This window comes from Suricata suricatta, chromosome 12 (genome assembly GCF_006229205.1).
Source record: "Suricata suricatta isolate VVHF042 chromosome 12, meerkat_22Aug2017_6uvM2_HiC, whole genome shotgun sequence".
Classification (NCBI taxonomy): domain Eukaryota; kingdom Metazoa; phylum Chordata; class Mammalia; order Carnivora; family Herpestidae; genus Suricata; species Suricata suricatta.
In genome coordinates this window covers 8,187,014-8,191,553 of record NC_043711.1, presented here as the reverse complement: position 1 = coordinate 8,191,553, position 4,540 = coordinate 8,187,014, and the positions used below count along the sequence as shown (strand labels likewise).

General features: G+C 50.7%; 1 long non-coding RNA gene across 1 annotated transcript in view; it reads right to left on the bottom strand.

The window, feature by feature from the left end:
- Positions 1-3,442: 3,442 nt before the first annotated feature.
- LOC115274126 overlaps positions 3,443-4,540 on the bottom strand; it is an 11,135-nt gene continuing 10,037 nt past the window's right edge. The window contains exon 2 of the long non-coding RNA XR_003901100.1: positions 3,443-3,884. This is a non-coding gene — a long non-coding RNA (uncharacterized LOC115274126). The remainder of the gene's footprint in view (positions 3,885-4,540) is intronic.

Sequence of the window (4,540 nt, the reverse complement as noted above, 5' to 3'; positions counted from 1 at the left end):
CATTCCCCCAATAATTCCTCAGCAACAGCCCTGTGTGTTCCAGATTCTAGATGCCAAAGCAATAGCTGTGAACAAGACCAAGAAAGTCCTTGTCCCCGGAGAGCTCGTTCTGGTAGAGTCGGACAGGGAACATGATAAACAGGTGGGTGGCGTGTCAGGCAGGAGCAGGGCTGGGGAGGGTGAGAGGAGTCAGGTGGGGGCGGGGTGCGTGTTAGCCAGGTTACAGGAACTGGATACAATGGGGAGGAGCCACAGAATACCCTGGGGGAGGAAGAGCCTTCTAGGCAGGTGGAATGACCAGAGCCAAGGCCCTGAGGTCCGAGGGAGCTGTTCCGGGAAGGGAGTGAGCCCAAAGGAGTGTGACTGCAGGGAAAGAGGGGAAGCGGGGAGAGCAGGGCCTCCAGAAGCCAAAGGAGGAACTCAACCATGGGATTGACGTTGGTGTTGGGAAGCCAGGCACGAGTGAGCCAAGTCCTGCTCCACCTCCAGAGAAAATCAGCAGCACGGGGCTCGGGCGGGCAAACAGGCGAAGAGCTCACTCAGAACATGGGAGGTGACCAGCGAGATAAAGCAAGGAATCCATAGGTTTCATTGCACGCTCAGCACAAAGTCTGGTTTATGGGTAATTGGGTAATTTTTTTAAGTTTATTTGTTTTTGAGGGGAGGGGATAGCGTGTGCACACAAGCGAGGAAGGCAGAGAGGCAGGGAGAGAGAATCCCAAGCAGGCTCCGCACTGTCAGCGCAGACCCCAATGTGGGGCTCGAACTCAGAAACTGTGAGATCATGACCTGAGCCGAACCCAAGAGTCGGACGCTTAACTGACTGAGCCACGCAGGTGCCCCCAAGTCTGGTTTAGTTATTCATGGGCCCAAGCTTTTGCACTTTTCCATTTAAGAAAATATACAGAAAATGTTAACACTTGAAAAAGCTATAAAATGGTATGTATCACGAATATCTCATTTTTCTGAAGACAAATGTGGGCACAGAAAAATTGATGGAAAAATAGTTAATGGATAGTGATTCTCCAGATAGGAGTGTGACTGGCAAGTGTCATCTTTTATTTGTTTTTCAGGATTTTCTAAATTTCTTTATAAGACCACGTGTTACAAAAAAATAATAAATACAATTTTGTGTCATCTCAAACTAAATACATAAACAGAGGGAGTTGCCTGGGTGGCTGAATTGGTTAAACGTCCTACTTTGGCTCAGGTCATGATCTCCCGGTTTGTGAGTTCAAGCCCTGTATCGGGATCTGTGCTGACAGTGCAGAACCTGCTTCAGATTCTCTCTCCCTCGCTCTCTACCCCTCCCCCACTGCACTCATTCTCTCTCTCTCTCTCAGAATAAATAAACTTACAAAATACATGAACACAGAAAGCAGAGAAGATAATCCCTAAAACCCCTGTACCCTCCATATAAAGAAGCAAATGTTGGGGGACCTGGGTGGCTCAGTCGGTTAAGGGACGGACAGACTTGGTTTCTGCTCAGGTCATGATCTCACCGTTCTCGAGTTTAAACCCTGCATCAGGCTCTGTGCTGACAGTGCAGAGCCTGCTTGGGATTCTCTTTCTGTCTCTCTCTCAAAATAAAGAAATAAACTAAAAAAAAAAGCAAATGTTAACACTTAGTCCTAAAGGCTTCAGGTAATTTTCCCCCTTTCTTGGTGAAAGAACACAGTAGGGATAAAGTAGAAGCCCTCTCCCCAACCCCCCTCGTCTCCAGCCCCAATCCCATGCCCTCCGGGCCTTCCCAGAAAACGCCCATTGCCCAGAATCTGGAGTGAGGTCTTTGTTCCCAGAGTTTACATTTTAATGTACAGGGCCAGTAAGAGAAAGTCTGCATTGATTTCTGCTGGCAAAATAACAGGATTTTACTTTCTTCCTTTCTTTCTTATTTTTATTTTTTACTAACAAGACTTTTCTTAAAATGTTTATTTCTTTGAGAGAGAGAAAGAGAGAAAACGCAAGCGAAGGAGGGGCAGAGAGAGAGGGAGACACAATCTGAAGCAGGCTCCAGGCTCTGAGCTGGCGGTCAGTGTAAGGATGCAGGTCTGAACCAAACTGACTCCATGACAGGCTTCAAGTTTCCCTCTGACCTTGGAGGCCTAAGTGTCAGTTTCTCAGAATCATTAGACAATAGAAGGGCACACATTGCCCAAGGCAGGAGGGACCACCCTTGTAACACCCAAGGCCGGCTAACACCCTTAACATTCCTAAGGGCAGGCCTAGAAATAGAAGCTATAGATAATCACTTATTGCTTAAGGCTAGTTACACCCTAGTGAGGGTCCTGGGTCCTGAGTCCACTCTGTAATTGGTTAACACTCTAAATGTTGTGATTGGGTTGCTGTACCTGTGTCCAATTTCCTGTAACTCCCCCTTCCTAAACTCCATTAAAAGCCCTACCCACCTTTGTTTGGGGCTCTCAGCACGGATCCACTGCGTTGGTGAAGTCTGTGAGCCCGAGCTCCAGCCGGGCCCGTAATGATAATAAAGCCCTTTGCTTTTGCATGCGTGGTCTCTGGGTTTTGGGGACGATATTGAAATCTTGGGCATAACATCAGCACAGAGCCCGACGCAGGGCTCGAACCCACGAACTGTGAGATCATGACCTGAGCCGAAGCCGGACGCTTAACTGACTGAGCCACCTAGACACCTCTACTAACAAGACTTTTCAAGCAAAAATCCAAACAGTACATGAACTACGTAATGGAAAGAGAACACCCTACCCCACCCCCCAAAGAAAGGAGAGCAATTAACAGCTAGCGTGTTAATTTCCCCAGCGTGTCAGTCTCAACAGGGCGGGTGATCTGGTCTGTCTGGTTCTCTGCTGCGTCAGCCAGTCCTGGGCAGTACAGTGGGTGATCAATGCCTGTTCAATCAAAGTTTAGATTCCTTGGATCCGGCCCATTTTCATAAAATTTTTTTAAATGTTTATTTATTTTTTGAGAGAGAGAGCATGAGCAGGGGAGGAGCAGAGAGAGAGAGAGACACAGAATCTGAAGCAGGCTCCAGGCTCTGAGCTGTCAGCACAGAACCTGAAGCAGAACTCAAACCCATGAACCCTGTGAGATCATGACCTGAGCCAAAGTTGGACGCTTAACCGGCTGAGTCACCCAGGCGCCCCTGATCATGCCTATTTTCAAAGTAAACTTTTTTACATTAGAATCATTTTAGATTTATTTTTTTTTAATTTTTTTTAATGTTTTGGTTATTTTTGAGAGAGCGACAGCGTGAGCAGGGGAGAGTGGGAGAGAGAGGCAGACACAGAATTCGAAGACAGGTTCCAGGCTCTGAGCGGTCAGCACAGAGCCTGATGCGGGGCTCGAACCCACGAACTGTGAGATCATGACCTGAGCCGAAGTCGGACGCTTAACCGACTGAGCCACCCAGGCACCCCAGAATCATTTTAGATTTAAAGTTGCAAATGACCGCACCAGGTGCTCCACTGTTTTCAGGCTTTATTTCGATGTCACCAGTTTTTCCCCCACAAATGCCCCTTTCCTGACCCAGGGATCCCACATCTCATTCTGGCCTCATGTCCCCTGGGTCTCCTTCAATCTGTGACAGCTCCTCCAATGTTTCTTTTTCACGGCTGGGACAGTTTTCCAAGGTACTGGTCACGTTTCCTGGAGAGTATCGCTCAGTTTGAGTGTATCTGGTATTTTTCTCCTCCTCCTCGGCTTGGGGGCTCCATGTTGCTGGGAAGAAACCCACGGGGGCCAGGTGCGCTTCTGATGACACCAGGTCAGAGCCACGTGATGTCAGTGAGGCTCCTACCGAGATATGAGCCTGGACCATCTGGTTAAGGTGCTGTCAGGGGTCTCCGCGGTAAGGCTCCTGTCCTTGGGCTTTGCCACACTTTATTCTTCGAATGCAGTTCACACTGAAAAGGAGGCGGGAAGGGTTGAGTTCTAGCTGCTGGACTTAGCATTTCAACTGACCCTATTTAGAATGCTTTCTAGGGAAGATTTGACGTTTCTGCACTCACACCGATTTTATTTATTTATTTTGAAAAAGCGCCCCAGTGGGAGGCGGGGGTTGCAGCCAGGAGAGAATCAGGGCTTCAAGGAAGGACCTTGGGGTCCTGACCTGAGCGGAAATTGAGAGTGGGATACTTAACCTAGTGACCCGCCCAGGCGCCCCTGCCCTCCTCCCACCCATTTTAAAGACCAGGAAGCTGAGGTTGAAGATGACAAACTTCCTCACTAGAGGGTGGCCCAGCCCAGGGTGAGGCCCCTCCCAGCGATCAAGGGCGGTGGGCGGCCCAGGTGTGAAGCCCCTGCGTGCGCGGGGGCAGAGGGAGGAACTCCGGTCCCTGAGCCCCCTCCCCGACCCGGGCCCGGGCCGTCCCCTGGGGCGCTCTCGCCCATTTTACAGACGGGCTGCCTGCGCCCTGCAGGAGGAGGAGGCGTGGCGGCGCTCGGTCCCCCGCAGGATTCCGGGGACAGAGGGCCAGGCCCGGGAGGACACCGGGGCCCAGGAGGCCGAGGTGCCCGCCCCACCGCAGGGGATCACCTGGGCCGGCCCCGGGGCCGCGGG